Source organism: Balaenoptera borealis (assembly GCF_965194805.1).
Source record: "Balaenoptera borealis genome assembly, chromosome: 2".
Lineage (NCBI taxonomy): Eukaryota > Metazoa > Chordata > Mammalia > Artiodactyla > Balaenopteridae > Balaenoptera > Balaenoptera borealis.
The window spans coordinates 128,115,811-128,140,606 of NC_138867.1; the positions used below are offsets into that span (position 1 = coordinate 128,115,811).

General features: G+C 44.7%; 1 protein-coding gene and 1 pseudogene across 2 annotated transcripts in view; one reads left to right on the plus strand and one right to left on the minus strand.

Moving 5' to 3' along the window:
• The window catches only part of CSF1R (colony stimulating factor 1 receptor), a 78,124-nt gene extending 61,692 nt beyond the window's left edge, over positions 1-16,432 (minus strand). The window contains exon 1 of the mRNA XM_082381454.1: positions 16,391-16,432. The gene's annotated coding sequence lies outside the window, so the exon portion shown is untranslated. The remainder of the gene's footprint in view (positions 1-16,390) is intronic.
• Positions 782-5,902, plus strand: LOC309623993 (chromobox protein homolog 1 pseudogene; annotated as a pseudogene). Its single transcript, XR_014249938.1, has 2 exons — positions 782-3,401; positions 3,451-5,902. The product of XR_014249938.1 is annotated as a chromobox protein homolog 1 pseudogene (transcript).
• Positions 16,433-24,796: the final 8,364 nt, after the last annotated feature.

The following is a 24,796-nucleotide window of genomic DNA, read 5'->3' on the forward strand; positions in this document are numbered from 1 at the left end:
GAATAGAGCTACCACATGATCTAGCAATCCCACTCCAGGGCATGTAACTGGAAAAGACGAAAACTCTAATTCAAAAAGATACATGTGCCCCATGTTCATAGCAGCACTATTCACAACAGCTAAGTCATGGAAGCTATCTAAGTGTCCATCGACAGAGGAATGGATAAAGATGTGGCATATATGTATATATATATACACACACACATATATATAATAGAATATCACTCAGCCATAAAAAAGAATGAAATAATGCCATTTTCAGCAACATGACCTACAGATTATCATACTAAGTGAAGTAAGTCACACAGAGAAAGACAATATCATATATCACTTATATGTGAAATCTAAAATAAAATTATACAAATGAACTTATTTACAAAAGAGGAACAGGTGCTTCCCTGGTGGCACAGTGGTTAAGAATCTGGGGGCCAATGCAAGGGACACAGGTTCGAGCCCTGGCCTGTGAAGATCCCACATGTCGCAAAGCAACTAAGTCCGTGCGCCACAACTACTAAGCTTGAGCTCTAGACCCCATGAGCCACAACTACTGAGCCCATGTGCCACAACTACTGAAGCCTGCGGGCCAGAGCCTGTGCTCCGCAACAAGAGAAGCCACGACAATGAGAAGGCCGCGCACCACAACGAAGAGTAGCCCCCGCTCACCGCAACTAGAGAAAGCCCGTGCACAGCAACGAAGACCCAACACAGCCATAAATAAATAAATAAATAAATAAATAAATTTATAAAAAAAAGAGGAACAGATTCAGACATAACAAACAAACTTATGGTTACCAAAGAGGAAGGGGGGATAAAGTAGGAGTTTGAGATTAACAGCTACACACTACTATATATAAAATATATAAACAACAAGGACCTACTTTATAGCACAGGGAACTACATTCAATATCTTGTAATAACTTATAATGGAAAGGAATCTAAATTATATACATAAATATATATAGAGATAAATATATATATATAGATCTGAATCACTTTGCTTTATACCTGAAACTAACACAACATGGTAAATCAACTATACTTCAATAATAATGAAAAAAAGAAACCCACTTTTAATATAAAGACATAGGTAGGATAAAAGTAAAAGGATGGAAAAAGATATTTCATGTAAACAGTAATCAGAAAAAACAAAAAAACAGCTAGAGTGCTGTATTAATATCAGACAAAGGAGACATCAGAACAAGGAATATTTCTAGGGATAGTGAAGAATATTACATAATGACAAAGAAGTCAATTATCCAAGAATATAACTATCCTCAATGTATATGCACCTTAGAACAGGCTTCAGCGAGGGGCTCAATCGCGGTCAACCGACTTGTTGCTTTTCTGGTCGCCACTCCCCTCGCCGGCCCGTCAAGACGCGCCAGTAGCGCGGCATCGATTCCTCTCAGGCTCGTGGGCGCTGCTCTGAGCCCCGTCACCCTTTATACAAGAAAGCTGGGGGCTTCCCTGGTGGCGCAGTGGTTGAGAATCCGCCTGCCAATGCAGGGGACACGGGTTCGAGCCCTGGTCTGGGAAGATCCCACATGCCGCGGAGCAACTGGGCCCGTGAGCCACAATTACTGAGCCTGCGCGTCTGGAGCCTGTGCCCCGCAACAAGAGAGGCCGCGATAATGAGAGGCCCGCGCACCGCGATGAAGAGTGGTCCCCGCTTGCCGCAACTAGAGAAAGCCCTCGCACAGAAACGAAGACCCAACACAGCCATAAATAAATAAGTAAAATTAAAAAAAAAAAAAAAAAATTAAAAGAATCAGAGCCTCTGTCCAAAGTGGCCCTGAATGAAAAAAAAAAAAAAAAAAGAAAGCTGGCAGGCACTATGGGGAAAAAGCAAAACAACAAGAAAGTGGAGGAGGTGCTAGAAGAAGAGGAAGAAGAATATGTGGTGGAAAAAGTTCTCGACCGTCGAGTGGTAAAGGGCAAAGTGGAGTACCTCCTAACGTGGAAGGGGGTCTCAGATGAGGACAACACATGGGAGCCAGAAGAAAACCTGGATTGCCCCGACCTCATTGCTGAGTTCCTACAGTCACAGAAAACAGCATACGAGACAGATAAATCAGAGGGAGGCAAGCGCAAAGCTGATTCTGATTCGGAAGGTAAGGGGGAGGAGAGCAAACCAAAGAAACAGAAAGAAGAGTCAGAAAAGCCATGAGGCTTTGCCTGGGGTTTGGAACTGGAGCGGATTATTGGAGATACACACTCCAGTGGGGAACTCATGTTCCTGATGAAATGCAAAAACTCTGATGAGGCTGACCTGGACCCTGCCAATGAAGCCAATGTCAAGTGCCCACAGGTTGTCATATCCTTCTATGAGGAAAGGCTGACGTGGCATTCCTACCCCTCGGAGGATGATGACAAAAAAAGATGACAAGAATTAACTCTCCTGAGTACCAGCCCCTGTCACATCTGACTGTGGGTTTCAAATGGGGAAAGAAGGAGTTCTACTTGTCTTGACACCATAGAGGGGGCTTGAGAAGATGGCCTTTGAAGAGCCAGTATAGTTTCTGTGCGCTACAGCAGCCCAAGTGCTTTAAAGCTGCTCCATGCTGTATAGTTTGCACACCCATCCCAGTGGAGGGGAAGGAGAGTCAGTGTTTCAAGGCAACCCATTCTGAACTTTGCTGAGAAAAGCAAAGGGCCTTCTATGAAGGACAAAACTGGCAGAATGGGATGTGGGAGAGCAAAAGATACTGTAGATCTTCAAAGAGCATCTCCACAACCCACAGCCTTCTTCCCAATAGTGTTAACTCTGCGTTTTTACAGCGTAGCATATATGTAGTTTTTGGCTATTTCTGGTGTATTATCTGGGGTGGGAGGGATGGTGTGGGAAAGAAGGGAGATGGGTTAGGATCAGTTTTGTTAAAATTTGGGGCCTCTTGGGGGGAAATGGTGAAACAAAGGAAAGAACTAATGATGATTTGGTTCTGTGTCCAGAATATTTCATCCTCTCGAAAAATGCCATTGGCGGGGCTTCCCTGGTGGCGCAGTGGTTGAGAGTCTGCTTGCCAGTGCAGGGGACACGGGTTCGAGCCCTGGTCTGGGAAGATCCCACATGCCGTGGAGCAACTAGGCGCGTGAACCACAACTACTGAGCCTGCGCGTCTGGAGCCTGTGCTCCGCAACAAGAGAGGCCACGATAGTGAGAGGCCCGCACACCGCGATGAAGAGTGGCTCCCGCTTGCCACAACTAGAGAAAGCCCTCGCACAGAAACGAAGACCCAACACAGCCAAAAATAAATAAATAAAATTTAAAAAAAAATGTAATTGTCAGTTAATAAAAAAAAAAATGTCATTGGCAACCTACATGAGGACTGTGAGAGACTGTTTAAAAGCCGTGAATGCCTGAAACTTAGAAGCCAAGGTGTTCTCTGCCTGAGCTTAACGCTGTTCCCAAAAAGCATTAAGCTTTGGTAACTTCTTAACTTCCCAGTTAAGAAGTTACCAAAGCTGCCATTTGGAGGATGGAAACTGCTTGAGGAGGAAAAGTCTTATTGGAGTGTATACATAGGCACATCATTCTGTCTTAGAGGTGCTAATTCTTGAAATTGACAAGAAGACCCTTTCTTTTCCAATTATGAAGTTATAAATATCAGCTCCTCCATCCAAGCCACTGGCTGAAGTATTTGGGGAAGGGCAGAGGGCGGTATAGGAGGTGGGAGAGTAGGCAAAGACAAGGGCCGGTGCTCTGAGGGTGGAAAACTCTTGGAGCCTCTGTTTTTTGAACTTTCAAACCATTGGTGACAGGGTTCAGTCACTGACAGCACAAGTTCACTGAGTCACTTCAAGAGTTGAATGATTTCTGAAGCCCTGGTCTCAGGAGAAGATTAAATTTTCATACCTGGACAGTGGTTCACTTTAAAACAAAACAAATTTTTTTAATCCTAAGAATTAACTAAAACCCAAAATGCTGTCTTGAATCATGAGATCCATCAGTCCTTGACATCATTTAGACCTGCATCTAGAACTCCGCTGTAAAATCGTTTTAGGCATGTGTTTGGTTTCTGTGAATGTTTTGTTTAAATGTTAAACTTCATACCAACACTGTCAGCATTTCTCTTAATAAAACTATAGATTTATAATCCTGAAAAACAAAATACATGAAACAAAACTGAGAGCTGAAAGAAGAGATAGACAAATCTCTGGTGACACATCTCTCTCTGGAACAGATGGTACAAGTACAGAGAAAGTAAGAATATACAAGACCTGAACAAAAGTACAAACCAACTTGACCTAATTGATATTTGGAGAATACTTTACTTAACAGTAAGGGAATACACATTCTTCCCAAGGACACATGGAACATTCACCAAGATGAACCATATTCTTATCTATATGAAAAACCATTAAAAATTTTAAAAGTTTAAATATCTATATCATACAGAGTATTTTTTGTACCATAACAGAATTAAACTTGAAATCATTAGCAGGACAATAACTGGGAAATCCAAACATGTGGAAATTGAACAACATCCTTATAAACAACCCATGAGCCAAAGAAGAAATCCCAAGGGAAATTAGAAAATGTTTTTAACTGAAAGAAAAAATAATCAATGATCTGAGTTCTACCTTAGGAAACCAGATAAAGAACACATTAAACCCACAGCAACTATAGGGAAGGAAAGAGGATAACAGCAGAAATGAATGAAATCCAGAAAATGTCAGAGAATAATCAGTAAAGCCAAAAGCCGTTTCATTGAAAAAAAAAAATCAATAAAATATTCAAGAAAAACAAAACAAAACAAGAAAGACACAAGTTACAAATGTCAGGAATCAAAGAGGGGACATCATCACCCACATCACCCTTTTAGTGTACAGACACTAAAAGGATAATAAGGGAATACTATAAAATGCTCTAGGTACATCACTTCAACAAGTTAGAATAAATGGAGAAATCTCTGGAGAGACACAAGAAGATGCTTCTAGCATCACTGAGCTGGCCTGTTGGTCCTAAGGCGAGGATGAGAAGCATGTGAGGCGGAGCTGCACCAGCTAAGGTACCTGTGCTAAGCCCAGCCTGGAGCAGGATCCCCTGGCGCCCTGTAGATGCATGAGTGAACCCTACTGAGTCCAACAAGGTCAGCCGCCCGAGGTGTAGATGAGAGAGAAAAGAATGTTTTTTACTATTATTGTAGATTTGTGGGGTTTTATCGGTTTGAATGCTATACAAGGAATGCTAACTGGTAATGTATTGACCTGGGATAACTGCCAAACCTGGGGAGGGTTGGGTTTTGCCAGGCAGAGGCAGGGAAGAAAAAAAGAAGGGCATTTAGAAAGAAATGAACAGCAAAGGCCCTTAGCAGAGCAGCTAGCTGGCCACTAGCAGGTACAGAACCCAGGCAGAGAGCAGTAGTGCCAGGAATCCCTTCCCAGCAGCACGCTACAGTCCTGTTTGCCCCCAGTGCTGACTGCAAGATAGTCATACATAAAGAGGGATGTATTCTCCCCCTGGATGGAAATGCCCCCCACAAACCCTGCTCCCAACCACAGCCCCTTTCCCAGCAACAGCCACTGGTACGAATCCTGTATATGCTCTACCCTTCCTGACCTTTGTCCACACAGCTATATGCTCATCCATGGATCCATTCATCCATCCACTCAGCCATATTGTGGGGTTTTAAAAAACAGTAGCAAATGCTATTTATTGCACTGTGGGGCTTCGGGTTTATCACTTAATCACACATCTTAGAAGTCTTTCCATGTCAATACATAGAGATCTACCACAGTTTTTAAATTGCTACACTGTATTCATGAAATGAATGTACCATAATTTTTTTCACCATTCCTCTACTGAATGGACACTTTAGTTACTTGATTTTTCTACACTGTAAACAACACTGCGGTGCACATCCGAGCTCCTAAATGACTGTGCATGTGTGCCATCATCTGAGGGGATCCATTACGGATTGCTGGGTCCAAGGGTGAGTCCAGTAAAATGTGGAGGCACAGTTAAACTGCCCTCCAAAACAGGCTGTGTAGGGCTTCCCTGGGGGGTGCAGTGGTTAAGAGTCCGCCTTAAAATCCGCCAGGCAAAACAGGTTTTACTGAGAGTCCTCCCTTGAACCATAATTTTACATCTCTTCCACAAATTCTGATTTTGCAAAATACCTTAGAAAAACCAGTGGAGGTCAAACGTACCTGCCTACTGTTGATTGGAGGAAAGTTGATAACCACAGTGCAAGGCAGAGAGCTGACGGTAGCACAGCCAGGGTTCCTTCCTCGAAGAAAGACAAGCACTGAGTGAAGCTGGGCTCTGCAGTTGGCTGACTGGGTTTCCTCCCCTGTAGGGCTCAAGATAGTTGACTTCTTGTCCAGCAAAACCCCAGAAGAGGCTGGAACAACTACCTTCACCAAACGCCTGCCGCTTCTTCCCAGCCTTTATGGTTGGGACCCAACCCCAACCAGCAGTCTCATCAGAGACTCGAGGTCTGCATGATGCTGCAATGCTGGCTGCACCTGGAAAACCTGGGCGCTCACGGGAGATGAAGGAAAGCACCCGGACTTGCCAATCTGTGGCTCCCATTTGTTCCTTTGTAGGCAGCACCTGGGCACACGGGCCACTTGCCCCGCCAACTACTCTCCACCTTACTGCCTGTTCTGAGGGGTCAGCGGGCCCCCCCGAGAATGGATGTTTGGGGAGAGAGAGCACGAAAACAAACAACCCCTAAGTCAAACTCTTAGTCAATATCCCAGGTTTCAAACCCAAGAGCTGAGAACAGTCTATGGACTGAAAATCTCTAGAAAATGGCCTTTCCTCCCTCACCCATAAAAGCCCGTGCACCACAAGGAAGAGTAGCCCCCGCTCGCCGCAACTAGAGAAAAGCCTGCGCGCAGCAATAAAGACCCAACGCAGCAAAAAAAAGAAAAGATAAAAAACCATTCACTTAAAAGAAAGAACTCCCTGGAGAAGCCACAAAGGAGAATGGAGAGTCTCAAAGATGACCAGCTTGGATTTGAAGGTTCCCTTAGGGAACACTGAAAAGGTTTCCATTAAAGATGGTTGCCAAGCACTGTAGCCTAAACGTCACGCGTGCTGCCTGTCTGCCAAGAAATCTGTCCTGGCAGTTCCGAGACTGTAGCCACGGTGGTCAGAGGCTCCTAAGAGTTTCCCCCCGTGTGCTGAGGGCAGCCGTGCCTATTGCAGAGGGGCCTAGGAGAGCCCAGGCTCTGCCTCACGCACCACCTGGATAAACTTACTTCATGGGGAGGCAGGTGCAGGAAATGACAGGATCACCTTGAAGAAACCAAAGTGAGGACGCTGTCTGAGACTCAGAGGTGAATGTGAGAGAGGAATTCAGGAGTATACAGGTTGAAATAGCCAAGCCCTGGCTTCCTTGGTGGGCATGCTCGGGTTTAATCTTCCAGGTAGATGATTGAAACATTTTACCTCCCCAGCACAGATTAAAGACAAGCTCAGCTCAGTGCCTGGGAAATTTCCAGGTAGAATACATTCATCCCAAGACCTCCATATAGCATGTGTCCTTTAGCATCACCACCAATGCTTGTTCCTCCGGCAAACTTTCATACACACACACACCCACACACACACACACACACACACATAGTGAAAAGCATTTCAGTGCTAACTCTCTGCTAGTTTGGCTCATGCAAAACAGGGTTAAAACTCTCAGTGAGGAAAACCCAAAATGTCCACTTGTATGAAATTCCTTTAACCCAGACACGGGTTACGTTCTTCTGGGGTGGAGATTTTCCTGCTTCACGCTCCCTCATTTCCCCTTTACCCTCTCGCCCCAACAAGGTAATCTGGGCTGGTTTCATTAAGAATACACACCTTTATCAATACCACCAGGTAATTATATTAGGCACAGATGAAAACTCCCGATAGCTCTGTAAGGCAAGCTCTCTAGTCAGGGAGCGATGGCTTTTTCCTCCTGGGTCAGAGGACTGCCCCCCACCCCTGACTAAACGAGGTTCAAGAAAGTTTTTTTTTTTTTTTAAGAAAGTTTTGCTATAGTCTTCCAAGAACCAACCGCTATTAGCCAATCCTAACAAAGGAAACAGTCAGACATAGGCAAACAAAAAGGCATGGGGCTCTAATCCAGGGATTGGGGTCCTAACCTGATTGATCCTTTGATACCTCAGTGGCTGCAACCTTTGATATTGTCTCTCTTAGGTGGAACTCTAACCCACAATCCTGAGGAGATTATTCGACAATATAGGCACAGGTGCATTTTAACAAGGTTACTCTCCCCCAAAGACGCCTGATTTAGGAGCTCTTTCTTCTCTCAAAAGTGAAAGGAGCACTTAGGGGCCTGGAGGGCCACAGCGGGGAAGCCGGAACTCGACAGCTGACCCTCTGGATGAATTCGGTCTAGGTGGCCACTCAGGGTCTGTGGTGAGGGCCCACACTCCGCCAGGACCTACAGTGCCTCGGGCAGGCTGTCACAAGACTGAGTCCCTTCATGGAGTCCAAAACTGTTACTGAGCAAATACTCGCTACCCAACGTGCATAAAAGCCAATGCTATGGGACTGGCTTTTGAGAAAAGGAAGAGCTTTATTGTGAGGTTGACTGCCAAGGAGACAGATTTGAGGGCCTTGCCTTGGTGAACCCACTGATGAGGAGGAACCTTGGATACAGAGGGACGACGATAAGCAATAGGTGGATGAACACCCACATTGCTCAAGGGTCAGCTCTACACCAGTTAAACGCGACTGTCATACCGGATAAAAAAGCAAAACCGAATATTTGCTTTCTACAAGAAACCCACTTTAGAATGTAATTTGGTGCAGCCACTATGGAGAACAGTATGGACGTTCCCTAAAAAACTAAAATAGAGCTACCATATGATCCAGCAATCCCACTCCAGGGCATATAACTGGAAAAGACGAAAACTCTAATTCAAAAAGATACATGTGCCCCAATGTTCACAGCAGCACTATTCACAACAGCCAAGTCATGGAAGCTATCTAAGTGTCCATCAACAGAGGAATGGATAAAGAAGATGTGGCATAGACTCCTGTTATTTCCCAGAACCTGTCAGGATTCCCACTTTCCAACAGACCTGCATTCTGGCAGAGCCTGGAGCTAAGAGCAGAGAGAATTATTGGAACACGCTTGATCTCTCTTGGATGCCAATGAACAATCCCACAGTCTTCTCCTTTGGGCTCTGACCTAAGACTCTCCCAGCCTGTTTGCAAGAGGCTACGGGCCTCTCAATTTCCAACATGTCCCTGACCCATCTGAAATGTGCAACACCTGGAGAACTTAACTTTCTAAAAACACACTAGCCTGGAAGGAAGAGCTCAGCCCCTTCTTTCGGGGAGGGACGTTTAGGTGACTATTCTTGAGAGAGCAGAACAGCAAGCTTTGTCCTCAGCATCTTAGCACTGTGGGGCCCTGGGTTGCTTTAATTCCTGCCTTTGCTGCTAGGAGATGGGTCAGCTTGATCATACTAATATGGTAATTGAGAAGATGAGAACAGAAGTGATGAACCTGCTGCAGTTTTGCTGGTTGGTATTAGAGCTGGTTGAACCCTAGGCCCCTTGTGTCCCACACTTCTGCAGATCCCACTGTTAGCAGGAGATGATCAGAATATACAAGTCTCACCATTTAGACCCTCTGTGACCTGGACCCTTTTCTCTCTTCAGCCCCATCTCTCCCTGTGACCCCATGGTCCATACTCTAGTGATAATTTGCTTTTTTTCATTAAAGTATAATTGATTTACAGTATTGTGTTAGTTTCAGGTACAGAGCAAAGTGATTTGTTTAAACACATATACTTTTTTTCAATTCTTATAATTAGTTTATTGTAAGATATTGAATATAGTTCCCTGTGCCATAACAGTAAATCCTTGTTGTTTATTTTATATATGGTAGTGTGCATCTGTTAATCTCATACTCCTAATTTATCCCTTCCCCCACTTTGGTGACCATAAATTTGTTCTCTATGTCTGTGAGGCTCTTTCTGTTTTGTAAATCAGTTCATTTGTGCTATTTTTTGGATTCCACATGTAAAAAAAAATAAAAAGATGTGGCATATATATATATATATATATATATATACACACACACACACATATAATGGAATATCACTCAGCCATAAAAAAGAATGAACTAATGCCATTTGCAGCAACATGACTTACAGATTATCATAGTAAGTGAACTAAGTCACAAAGAGAAATACAATATCATATATCACTTATATTTGAAATCTAAAGTAAAATTATACAAATGAACTTATTTACAAAAGAGGAACAGATTCACAGACATAACAAACAAACTTATGGTTAACAAGAGGAAGGGGGGGATAAATTAGTAGTTTGGGACTAACAGCTACACACTACTATATATGAAATATATAAACAGTAAGGACCTACTTTATAGCACAGGGAACTACATTCAATATCTTGTAATAACAAATAACAGAAAGAAATCTAAATTATATATATAAATATATATATATATATATATATATATATATATATATATATATATATATATATCTGAATCACTTTGCTTCATACCTGAAGCTAACACAACATTGTAAATCAACTATACTTGAATAATAATGAAAAAAAAACAAACCCACTTTAAATATAAAGATATAGGTAGGATAAAAGTAAAAGGATGGAAACAGATATTCCATGTAAAGAGTAATCAAAAAAAAACAAAAAAACAGCTAGAGTGCTGTATTAATATCAGACAAAGCAGACATCAGAACAAGGAATATTTCTACGGATAGAGAAGAATATTACATAATGACAAAGAAGTCAATTATCCAAGAATACAACTATCCTAAATGTATATGCACCTTAGAAGAGAGCTTCTAAATAAATGAAACAAAACTGAGAACTGAAAGAAGAGATACACAAATCTCTGGTGACACATCTCTCTCAGTAACAGATGGTACAAGTACAGAGAAAGTAAGAATATAAAAGACCTGAACAAAAGTACAAACCAACTTGACCTAATTGATATTTAGAGAATACTCTACTTAACAATAAGAGAATACACATTCTTCCCAAGAACACATGGAACATTCACCAAGATGAACCATATTCTTATCTATAAGAAAAACCATTAAAAATTTAAAAAGCATGTAAAGTTTAAACATCTAAATCATACAGAGTATTTCCTGTACCATAACAGAATTAAACTTGAAATCATTAACAGGACAATAACTGGGAAATCCAAACGTGTGGAAATTGAACAGCACCCTTATAAATAACCCACGAGTCAAAGAAGAAATCCCAAGGGAAATTAAAAAATGTTTTTAACTGAAAGAAAAAATAATCAATGATCTGAGTTCTACCTTAGGAAACAAGATAAAGAACACATTAAAACCATAGCAACTATAAGGAAGGAAAGAGGATAACAGCAGAAATGAATGAAATCCAGAAAATGTCACAGAATAATCAGTAGAGCCAAAAGCCACTTCATTGAAAAAAAAAATCAATAAAATATTCAAGAAAAACAAAACAAGACACAAGTTACAAATGTCAGCAATCAAAGAGGGGACATCATCACCAACATCACCCTTTTAGTGTACAGACACTAAAAGGATAATAAGGGAATACTATAAAATGCTCTAGGTAAAAGGATAATAAGGGAATACTGTAAAATGCTCTAGGTACATCACTTCAACAAGTTAGATAAAATGGAGAAATCTCTGGAGAGACACAAGAAGATGCTTCTAGCATCACTGAGCTGGCCTGTTGGTCCTAAGGCGAGGATGAGAAACATGTGAGGCAGAGCTGCACCAGCTAAGGTACCTGTGCTAAGCCCAGCCTGGAGCAGGGTCCCCAGGCGCCCTGTAGATGCATGAGTGAACCCTACTGAGTCCAACAAGGTCAGCCGCCAGAGGTGAAGATGAGAGAGAAAAGAATGTTTTTTATTATTATTGTAGATTTGTGGGGTTTTATTGGTTTGAATGCTATAGAAGGAAAGCTAACTGGTAATGTATTGGTCTGGGATAAATGCCAAGCCTGGGGAGGGTTGGATTTTGCCAGGCAGAGGCAGGGAAGAAAAAAAGAAGGGCATTTAGAAAGAAATGAACAGCAAAGGCCATTAGCAGGGCAGCTAGCTGGCCACTAGCAGGTACAGAACCCAGGCAGAGAGCAGTAGTGCCAGGAATCCCTTCCCCGCAGCACGCTATAGTCCTGTTTGCCCCCAGTGCTGACTGCAAGATAGTCATACATAAAGAGGGATGTATTCTCCCCCTGGATGGAAGTGCCCCCCACAAACCCTGCCCCCAACCACAGCCCCTTTCCCAGCAACAGCCACTGGTACGAATCATGTATATGCTCTACCCTTCCTGACCTTTGTCCACACAGCTATATGCTCATCCATGGGTCCATTCATCCAGCCACTCAGCCATATTGTGGGGTTTTAAAAAACAGTAGTAAATGCTATTTATTGCACTGTGGGGCTTCGGGTTTATCACTTAATCACACATCTTAGAAGTCTTTCCATGTCAATACATAGAGATCTACCTCAGTTTTTAAATTGCTACACTGTATTCATGAGATAAATGTACCATAATTTTTTTCACCATTCCTCTACGGTATGAACACTTTAGTTACTTGATTTTTCTCCACTGTAAACAACACTGCGGTGCACATCCGAGCACCTAAATGACTGTGCATGTGTGCCATCATCTGAGGGGATCCATTCCGGATTGCTGGGTCCAAGGGTGGGTCCAGTAAAATGTGGAGGCACAGTTAAACTGCCCTCCAAAACAGGCTGTGTAGGGCTTCCCTGGGGGTGCAGTAGTTAAGAGTCCGCCTTAAAATCCGCCAGGCAAAACAGGTTTTACTGAGAGTCCTCCCTTGAACCATAATTTTACATCTCTTCCACAAATTCTGATTTTGCAAAATAACTTAGAAAAACCAGTGGCGGTCAAACGTACCTGCCTACTGTTGATCGGAGGAAAGTTGATAACCACAGTGCAAGGCAGAGAGCTGACGGTAGCACAGCCGGGAGTTCTTCCTCGAAGAAAGACAAGCACTTAGCGAAGCAGGGCTCTGCAGTTGGCTGACTGGGTTTCCTCCCCTGTAGGGCTCAAGATAGTTGACTTCTTGTCCAGCAAAACCCCAGAAGAGGCTGGAACAGCTACCTTCACCAAACGCCTGCCGCTTCTTCCCAGCCTTTATGGTTGGGGCCCAACACCAACCCGCACTCTTATCAGAGACTCGAGGTCTGCGTGATGCTGCAATGCTGGCTGCACCTGGAAAACCTGGGCGCTCACGGGAGATGAAGGAAAGCACCAAAACTTGCCAATCTGTGGCTCCCATTTGTTCCTTTGTAGGCAGCACCTGGGCACACGGGCCGCTTGCCCCGTCAACTACTCTCCACCTTAGTGCCTCTTCTGAGGGGTTAGCTGGTCCCCCCGAGAATGGATGTTTGGGGAGAGAGAGCATGAAAACAAGCAACCCCTAAGTCAAAGTCTTAGTCAATATCCCAGGTTTCAAACCCAAGAGCTGAGAACAGTCTATGGACTGCAAATCTCTAGAAAATGGCCTTTCCTCCCTCGCCCATAAAAGCCCGCGCACCACAAGGAAGAGTAATCCCCGCTCGCCGCAACTAGAGAAAAGCCCGCATGCAGCAATAAAGACACAACGCAGCCAAGAAAAAAGCCATTCACTTAAAAAAAAGAATTCCCTGGAGAAGCCACAAAGGAGGATGGAGAGTCTCAAAGATGACCAGCTTGGACTTGAAGGTTCCCTTAGGGAACACTGAAAAGGTTTCCATTAAAGATGGTTGCCAAGCACGTAGCCTAAACGTCACGCGTGCTGCCTGTTTGCCAAGAAATCTGTCCTGGCAGTTCCGAGACTGTAGCCACGGTGGTCAGAGGCTCCTAAGAGTTTCCCCCCGTGTGCTGAGGGCAGCCGTGCCTATTGCAGAGGGGCCTAGGAGAGCCCAGGCTCTGCCTCACGCACCACCTGGATAAACTTACTTCATGGGGAGGCAGGTGCAGGAAATGACAGGATCACCTTGAAGAAACCAAAGTGAGGACGCTGTCTGATACTGAGAGCTGAATGTGAGAGAGGAATTCAGGAGTATACAGGTTGAAATAGCCAAGCCCTGGCTTCCTGTGTGGGCATGTTGGGGTTTAATCTTCCGGTTAGATGATCGAAACATTTTATCTCCCCAGCAGAGCTCAAAGAGAAGCTCAGCTCAGGCCTGGGAAATTTCCAGGTAGAATACATTCAGCCCAAGACCTCCATATAGCATATGGCCTTTAGCATCACCACCAATGCTCGGTTCTCCGGCAAAGTTTCATACCCACACCCACACACCCACACCCACCCACACCCACCCACACCCACACCCACACACACACTGAAAAGCATTTCAGTGCTAACTCCCTGCTAGTTTGGCTCATGCAAAAGAGGGTTCAAACTCTCAGTGAGGAAAACCCAAAATGTCCAGTTGTATGAAATTCCTTTAACCCAGACACGGGTTACGTTCTTCTGGGGTGGAGACTTACCTGCTTCACGCTCCCTCATTTCCCCTTTACCCTCTCGCCCCGACAAGGTAATCTGGGCTGGTTTCATTAATAATACACACCTTTATCAATACCACCAGGTAATTATATTAGGCACAGGTGAAAACTCCCGACAGCTCTGTAAGGCAAGCTCTCTAGTCAGGGAGCAATGGCTTTTACCTCCTGGGTCAGAGGACCGCCCCACCTCCCCCATTAATCCAGGTTCCAGAAATTTTTGCTATAGTCTTCCAAGAACCAAACCCTATTAGCCAATCCTAACAAAGGAAACAGGCAGACATAGGCAAACAAAAAGGCATGGGGCTCTAACCCAGGGATTGGGGTTCTAACCTGATTGATCCTTTGGTACCTCAGTGGCTGCAACCTTTGATATTGTCTCTCTTAAGGTGGAACTCTAACCCAAAATCCTGAGGAGATTATTAGACAATATAGGCACAGGTGCATTTTAACAAGGTTACTCTCCCTGAAAGACATCTGATTTAGGAGCTGTTTCTTCTCTCAAAAGTGAAAGGAGCACTTAGGGGCCTGGAGGGCCACAGCGGGGAAGCCGGAACTCGACAGCTGACCCTCTAGATGAATTCGGTCTAGGTGGCCACTCAGGGTCTGTGGTGAGGGCACACACTCCACCAGGGCCTACAGTGCCTCGGGCAGGCTGTCACAAGACTGAGTCCCTTCATGGAGTCCAAAAAGAAGAGTCCCTTCATGGAGTCCTTTCTAAAGAAGGGCATTTGGAAAGAAATGAACAGCAAAGGCCCTTAGCAGAGCAGCTAGCTGGCCACTAGCAGGTACAGAACCCAGGCAGAGAGCAGTAGTGCCAGGAATCCCTTCCCAGCAGCACGCTATAGTCCTGTTTGCCCCCAGTGCTGACTGCAAGATAGTCATACATAAAGAAGGATCTATTCTCCCCCCGGATGGAAGTGCCCCCCACAAACCCTGCTCCCAAACACAGCCCCTTTCCCAGCAACAGCCACTGGTACGAATCCTGTATATGCTCTACCCTTCCTGACCTTTGTCCACACAGCTATATGCTCATCCATGGATCCATCCATCCAGCCACTCAGCCATACTGTGTGGTTTTAAAAAGCAGTAGCAAATGCTATTTATTGCACTGTGGGGCTTCGGGTTTATCACTTAATCACACATCTTAGAAGTCTTTCCATGTCAATACATAGAGATCTACCTCAGTTTTTAAATTGCTACATTGTATTCATGAAATGAACGTACCATAATTTTTTTTCACCATTCCTCTACTGAATGGACACTTTAGTTACTTGATTTTTCTCCACTGTAAACAACGTTGCGGTGCACATCCGAGCACCTAATGACTGTGCATGTGTGCCATCATCTGAGCGGGATCCATTCCGGATTGCTGGGTCCAAGGATGGGTCCAGTAAAATGTGGAGGCACTGTTAAACTGCCCTCCAAAACAGGCGGTGTAGGGCTTCCCTGGGGGCGCAGTGGTTAAGAATCAGCCTTAGGGGGCTTCCCTGGTGGCGCAGTGGTTAGGAATCTGCCTGCCAATGCAGAGGACACGGGTTCGTGCCCTGTCTGGGAGGATCCCACATGCCGCGGAGCAACTAGGTCCGTGAGCCACAACTACTGAGCCTGTGCGTCTGGAGCCTGTGCTCCGCAACGGGAGAGGCCGCGACAGTGAGAGGCCCGAGCACCGTGATGAAGAGTGGCCCCCGCTCGCCACAGCTGGAGAAGGCCCTCGCACAGCAACGAAGACCCAACACAACCAAAAATAAATAAATAAATAATTTAAAAAAAAATAAATAAAGAATCAGCCTTAAAATCTGCCAGGCAAAACAGGTTTTACTGAGGGTCCTCCCTTGCACCATAATTTTACATCTCTTCCACAAATTCTGATTTTGCAAAATACCTTAGAAAAAACAGTGGAGGTCAAACGTACCTGCCTACTCTTGATCGGAGGAAAGTTGATAACCACAGTGCAAGGCAGAGAGCTGACGGTAGCACAGCCAGGAGTCCTTCCTTGAAGAAACACAAGCACTTAGTGAAGCTGAGCTCTGCAGCTGGCTGACTGGGTTTCCTCCGCTGTAGGGCTCAGGATAGTTGACTTCTTGTCCAGCAAAACCCCAGAAGAGGCTGGAACAGCTACCTTCACCAAACGCCTGCCGCTTCTTCCCAGCCTTTATGGTCGGGGCCCAACACCAACCCGCACTCTTATCAGAGACTCGAGGTCTGCGTGATGCTGCAATGCTGGCTGCACCTGGAAAACCTGGGCGTTCACGGGAGATGAAGGAAAGCACCGGGACTTGCCAATCTGTGGCTCCCATTTGCTCCTTTGTAGGCAGCACCTGGGCACACGGGCCCCTTGCCCCGTCAACTACTCTCCACCTTAGTGCCTCTTCCGAGGAGTTAGCTGGCCCCCCCAAGAATGGATGTTTGGGGAGAGAGAGCACGAAAACAAACAACCCCTAAGTCAAAGTCTTAGTCAATATCCCAGGTTTCAAACCCAAGAGCTGAGAACAGTCTACGGACTGCAAATCTCTAGAAAATGGCCTTTCCTCACTTGCCCATAAAAGCCTGCGTACCACAAGGAAGAGTAATCCCCGCTCGCCGCAACTAGAGAAAAGCCTGCGTGCAGCAACCAAGACCCAACGTAGCCAAAAAAAAAAACAAAAAACCATTCACTTAAAAAAAGGAATTCCCTGGAGAAGCCACAAAGGAGAATGGGGAGTCTCAAAGATGGCCAGCTTGGATTTGAAGGTTCCCTTAGGGAACACTGAAAAGGTTTCCATTAAAGATGGTTGCCAAGCACTGTAGCCTAAATGTCACGCGTGCTGCCTGTCTGCCAAGAAATCTGTCCTGGCAGTTCCGAGACTGTAGCCTCGGTGGTCAGAGGCTCCTAAGAGTTTTCTCCCGTGTGCTGAGGGCAGCCGTGCCTATTGCAGAGGGGCCTAGGAGAGCCCAGGCTCTGCCTCACGCACCACCTGGATAAACTTACCTCATGGGGAGGCAGGTGCAGGAATTGACAGGATCACCTTGAAGAAACCAAAGTGAGGACGCTGTCTAAGACTGAGAGCTGAATGTGAGAGAGGAATTCAGGAGTATACAGGTTGAAATAGCCAAGCCCTGGCTTCCTTTGTGGACATGCTGGGGTTTAATCTTCCAGGTAGATGATTGAAACATTTTACCTCCCCAGCAGAGATCAAAGACAAGCTCAGCTCAGCGCCTGGGAAATTTCTAGGTAGAATACATTCAGCCCAAGACCTCCATATAGCATGTGGCCTTTAGCATCACCACCAATGCTCGCTCCTTCGGCAAAGTTTCATACACACACACACACACACACATACTGAAAAACATTTCAATGCTAACTCCCTGCTAGTTTGGCTCATGCAAAAGAGGGTTCAAACTCTCAGTGAGGAAAACCCAAAATATCCAGTTGTATGAAATTCCTTTAACCCAGACACGGTTTACGTTCTTCTGGGGTCGAGATTTTCCTGCTTCACGCTCCCTCATTTCCCCTTTACCCTCTCGCCCCAACAAGGTAATCTGGGCTGGTTTCATTAAGAATACAGTCCTTTATCAATACCGCCAGGTAATTATATTAGGCACAGGTGAAAACTCCCAACAGCTCTGTAAGGCAAGCTCTCTAGTCAGGGAGCGATGGCTTTTCCCTCCTGGGTCAGAGGACCGCCCCCCCTCCCCCATTAATTCAGGTTCAAGAAAGTTTTGCTATAGTCATCCAAGAAACAACCCCTATTAGCCAATCCTAACAAAGGAAACAGTCACCATAGGCAAACAAAAAGGCATGGGGCTCTAACCCAGGGATTGGGGTTCTAACCTGATTGATCCTTTGGTACCTCAGTGGCTGCAACCTTTGATATTGTCTCTCTTAGGTACGACTCTAACCCACAATCCTGAGGAGATTATTAGGCAATATAGGCACAGGTGCATTTTAACAAGTTACTCTCCCCCAAAGACATCTTATTTAGGAGCTGATTCTTCTCTCAAAAGTGAAAGGAGCACTTAGGGGCCTGCAGGGTTACATCGGGGAAGCAGGAACTTGACAGCTGACCCTCTACATGAATTCAGTCTAGGTGGCCCCTCAGGGTCTGTGGTGAGGGCCCACACTCCGCCAGGGGCTACAGTGCCTCGGGCAGGCTGTCACAAGACTGAGTCCCTTCATGGAGTCCAAAATTGTTACTGAGCAAGGGCTCGCTACCCAACGTGCATAAAAGCCAATACTATGGGACTGGATTTTGAGAGAAGGAAGAGCGTTATTGTGAGGTTGACTGACAAGGAGACAGATATGAGGGCCTTGCCTTGGTTGACCCTACGGATGAGGAGGAACCTTGGATACAGAGGGACGACGATAAGCAATAGGTGGATGAACACCCACATTGTTCAGGGGTCAGCTCTACACCAGTTAAACGCGATTGTCATACGGGATAAAAAAGCAAAACCGAATATTTGCTTCTACAAGAAACCCACTTTAGAATGTAAATTGGTGCAGCCACTATGGAGAACAGTATGGAGGTTCCCTAAAAAACTGAAAATAGAGCAACCACATGATCCAGCAATCCTACTCCAGGGCATACAACTGGAAAAGACAAAAACTCTAATTCAAAAAGATACACGTCCCCCATGTTCACAGCAGCACTATTCACAACAGCCAAGTCATGGAAGCTATCTAAGTGTCCATCGACAGAGGAATGGATAAAGAAGATGTGGCATATATATATATATATACACACACATATATATAATGGAATATCAGCCATTAAAAAGAATGATCTAATGCCGTTTGCAGCAACATGACCTACAGATTATCTTACTAAGTGAATTAAGTCACACAGAGAAAGACAATATCATATATCACTTATATGTGAAATCTAAAATAAAATTATACAAATGAACTTATTTACAAAAGAGGAACAGATTCACAGACATAACACACAAACTTATGGTTACCAAAGAGGAAGGGGGGGATAAATTAGGAGTTTGGGATTAACAGCTACACACTACTATATATGAAATATATAAACAACAAGGACCTACTTTATAGCACCGGGAACTACATTCAATATCCTATAATAACTTATACTGGAAAGGAATCTAAATTATATATATAAATATATATATATATATATAATATATATATACATCTGAATCACTTTGCTTTATACCTGAAACTAACACAACATGGTAAATCAACTATACTTCAATAATAATGAAAAAAAAAGAAACCCACTTTAAATATAAAGACGTAGGTAAGATAAAAGTAAAAGGATGGAAAAAGATATTCCATGTAAACAGTAATAAAAAAAAACAAAAAAACAGCTAGAGTGCTGTATTAATATCAGACATAACAGACATCCGAACAAGGAATATTTCTAGGGCTAGTGAAGAATATTGCATAACGACAAAGAAGTCAATTATCCAAGAATACAACTATCCTAAATGTATATGCACCTTAGAAGAGAGCTTCTAAATAAATGAAACAAAACTGAGAACTGAAAGAAGAGATACACAAATCTCTGGTGACACATCTCTCTCAGTAACAGATGGTACAAGTACAGAGAAAGTAAGAATATAAAAGACCTGAACAAAAGTACAAACCAACTCGACCTAATTGATATTTAGAGAATACTCTATTTAACAATAAGAGAATACACATTCTTCCCAAGGACACAGGGAACATTCACCAAGATGTACCATATCCTTATCTATATGAAAAACCATTAAAAATTTTAAAAGCATGTAAAGTTTAAACATCTAAATCATACAAAGTATTTCTTGTACCATAACAGAATTAAACTTGAAATCATTAACAGGACAATAACTGGGAAATCCAAACATGTGGAAATTGAACAACATCCTTATAAACAACCCACGAGCCAAAGAAGAAATCCCAAGGGAAATTAGAAAATGTTTTTAACTGAATGAAAAAATAGTCAATGATCTGAGTTCCACCTTAAGAAACCAAAAAAAGAACAAATTAAACCCATAGCAACTATAACGAAGGAAAGAGGGTAACAGCAGAAATGAATGAAATCCAGAAAATGTCAGAGAATAATCAGTAAAGCCAAAAGCCGTTTCATTGAAAAAAAATCAATAAAATATTCAAGAAAAACAAAACAAAACAAGAAAGACACAAGTTACAAATATCAGGAATCAAAGAGGGGACATCATCACGAACATCACCCTTTTAGTGTACAGACACTAAAAGGATAATAAGGGAATACTATAAAATGCTCTAGGTACATCACTTCAACAAGTTAGAATAAATGGAGAAATCTCTGGAGAGACACAAGAAGATGCTTCTAGCATCACTGAACTGGCCTGTTGGTCCTAAGGCGAGGATGAGAAACATGCGAGGCAGAGCTGCACCAGCTAAGGTACCTCTGCTAAGCCCAGCCTGGAGGAGGATCCCCAGGCGCCCTGTAAATGCATGAGTGAACCCTACTGAGTCCAACAAGATCAGACACCCAAGGTGTAGATGAGAGAGAAATAAATGCTTTTTATTATTACTGTAGATATGTGGGGTTTTATTGGTGTGAATGCTATAGAAGGGAAGCTAACTGGTAATGTATTGATCTGGGATAAATGCCAAGCCTGGGGTGGGTTGGGTTTTGCCAGGCAGAGGCAGGGAAGAAAAAAAGAAGGGCATTTAGAAAGAAATGAACAGCAAAGGCCATTAGCAGAGCAGCTAGTCGGCCACTGGCAGGTACAGAACCCAGGCAGAGAGCAGTAGTGCCAGGAATCCCTTCCCAGCAGCACGCTATAGTCCTGTTTGCCCCCAGTGCTGACTGCAAGATAGTCATACTTAAAGAGGGATGTATTCTCCCCCCGGATGGAAGTGCCCCCCACAAACCCTGCCCCCAACCACAGCCCTTTTCCCAGCAACAGCCACTGGTACGAATCCTGTATATGCTCTACCCTTCCTGACCTTTGTCCACACAGCTATATGCTCATCCATGGATCCATCCATCCAGCCACTCAGCCATACTGTGTGGTTTTAAAAAGCAGTAGTAAATGCTATTTATTGCACTGTGGGGCTTCAGGTTTATCAATTAATCACACATCTTAGAAGTCTTTCCATGTCAATACATAGAGATCTACCTCAGTTTTTAAATTGCTACATTGTATTCATGAGATAAATGTACCATAATTTTTTTCACCATTCCTCTACTGTATGAACACTTTAGTTACTTGATTTTTCTCCACTGTAAACAACACTGCGGTGCACATCCGAGCACCTAAATGACTGTGCATGTGTGCCATCATCTGAGGGGATCCATTCCGGATTGCTGGGTCCAAGGGTGGGTCCAGTAAAATGTGGAGGCACAGTTAAACTGCCCTCCAAAACAGGCTGTGTAGGGCTTCCCTGGTGGCGCCGTGGTTAAGATTCCGCCTGCCAATGCAGGGCACATGGGTTCGAGCCCTGGTCCGGGAAGATCCCACATGCCGTGGAGCAACTAAGCCCGCAAGCCACAACTACTGAGCCCGCACACCTAGAGCCTGTGCTCCGCAACAAGACAAGCCACCGCAATGAGTAGCCCATGCACCGCAATGAAGAGTAGACCCCACTCACCACAACTAGAGACAGCCCGTGCTCAGTAATGAAGACCCTACACAGCCAAAAATAAATAAATTAAAAAAAAAAAAAAAAAAAAAGGCTGTGTAAATGTGCATTCCCATCAACAGTGTGTGGGAAACCAGCTTCACTACACTCTTGCTGACATTGGCTTTTACTGACCTTTAAAAATGTTCCCAATCTGATGAAAAGAAATGTTATTTCATTGAGATTTTAATATGCATTTCTGAGGTTGATGGTGAAGTGATCGTTTTTTTTAACATGTTTATTGGCCATTTGGATTTCTTTTACAGATATCCTTGCCTCATTTTCCCGTTTGTTTCTTGTCTTTTATTGATTTGTTGGCACTATTTATATTCTGTATTATGTCTATTAACTCTGTTAAAAGATACGTTGAAAATATTCTCCACCAGTCCACCACTTCTCTTTCAACTTTCTTTTCTGGTATCTCTATTTACACAGAAGTTTTACTTTGTTGTTGTCAAATTTGCTAGTCTTTTCATTTCTGGTTTCTGGGTTTTGTGTCTTGCTTAGGAAGGCTGAGCCATTAATTGTTTACAAGGCACTTTCATTTCCATTTTCTCATAGAGGCCTGGGCCACGGGGACTCAGTGAAGTGCATAGTATCTCCACTAGAGATAAGAAAAAGAAAGGTCAGAGAGGGTAAGTGACTTAACTCAGGTCACACAGTCACTTTGGGGTAGACTTAGAGGCAGTACTGGGATTCTCAGTGTCTCAGGTCCAGGATACCCTTCCTGGCTGCCAGGTCAATCGGCCAATACCATTCCCCACACACTCACAGCATTCCTGGCAGGTCACCTGCATACCTCTTGTAGTTAGAAAGCTGTAGCCCATGCTTCCCTACCAGGGAACAGATCTGTCTCCCTGGGGTACTCACCCGTCACTCCTGGTGCTGCTTTCAGGATCCCCCGGCAACTCTGTTCCCTGTCCCCCGACAGGCCTCCAGCTGTGTGGGGGCAGCCCCTGTGGCCCCCGGAGGCACCACGTCTCTAGGTCAAGCACTCCATCCCTTAGTGGTCCTCCTGGGACCTGGTCTCCCAACACATCTGGTCATCCTCACCCTCATCAGATCTTCAACAATATGCAGGGTCAGCAGTGTGACATTAACTATTTCAAGTCCAATATGTTTGGAAGGAGCCCCTTCATGTGGTGACAGGGGCACCATCAGATGGCATGGGGGGATAGGATGGAGAGGCTTCGAGGGTTTCCAGAGCAGTGGCTTTGGAGCTGGTCCTTGGAGGAGTCCTCCAGGCAGAAAGGAAACCCAGGAGTGTGACTGGCATGAGGGCAGAGAGGGCGAAAAGTCAGAGCTCCCTGTGGCCGGCCAGAGGAAGGGAGCAGACGCAGAAGTAGGAAGGGGCGAGGTCCAAGTGCAAAGTGTCCCTGACCATGTGGCTGGAGTTTTAGGCTTTATCCTACAGGCTAGGGTTCTTCATGGGAACTGGAAGAGGGGGGTACCTCCAAGTACAGTCCGGGTCCAAGTACAGTCCAGGGACCCCAGCTTCAGAATCACAGGGGTACCTGTTAAAATGCAGATTCCAGGGCCATCCCAAGCCTTTGGAATTAGAGGTGGGATGTGGGAACCTGCACGGGAAACAAGCTCTCTAGGGGATTCTGATGCTTATTTGTGTCTGAGGCCATTGTCCTCCAAAGCCCACGGATGGCCTTGAGGAAAGCTGAGAATCTCTAAGATGTAGGTGAAGTTTGTGTCTGGCCTCAGGACTGGGCGTTCCATGAAGTTCACACAAAGTCCCTGACCTGGGCTGGCGGGGACCCCTCCCTGGTGGAGGGCGTTGAGGTGGAGAAGGGATGTGGCTGGTCAGGGGGCTGGAGGTCACAGTGACCCCGAGGGGTGACCTAGGCCACCTCAGCAGAACCTGTCTCCGTCCCAGAGATCAGAGGAAGTTGTCACTTCTGTTCACCCAGCAATAACTCCAACAGTTTGGACTCCCTACCTGTCCCTGCCAGGCTGGCAGGGGTTCTGTCTATGCATCCCAAGCCTTCTGGGTTCACACCCATCTCAGTTCTCTTTTCACTTGCAGCCCTCCGAGGTTTATCAGGTGCTCACCACATGTCAGGCAGCATGCCAAGCTCTCTTTGGAATTTTCTCACTGAATCCTCAACCCTAGAGGTAGGTGTGGTTATTATCCCAAAGCTCAGAGGTGTTAAGTCACTTTCTCACGGTCACACAGCTGGTGAGGGTTTTCCTGCCTCCTGAGCCTGTGGTATACCTGACCATTCTGATCCACTGATTTTAGATGTTTGAAGGATGAATGAATCAACAAACGAATGCTGTGTTCCAAAGCTCTGTGAGCAGGAAGGCACTCTACCCTCCTGGAAATATGGCATTTGGAGGCCTAACATCTTCCACGTGTTGTTTATGTGCCAGGCACCATGCCAGGTTCTTTGCATATTTATCTAGTTTAATCCTCTCAACCGGGAGACCTGTTCTATTAATTATCCCCATTTTGCAGATGAGGAAACCAAGGCTCATAGAGGTTAGGCACTTGCCCCAGGTCCCGGAGCCAGCAGGTGACAGAGCTGGCTGCAAAGACTTTGCTAATGACCATCACAATGCACAGGGTGACCCTGGGTCTTTCTCAGATCTGAGGGTGCTGACCACCCATGAATGTGGGTGGGAGTGCCCTGGGCTCATGGGGTGACCCTGACTGGGGAAGCTGCAGTGATGCTGCCGCGAGGGTGATGAACAGGGACCCCAGACTGCCATGAC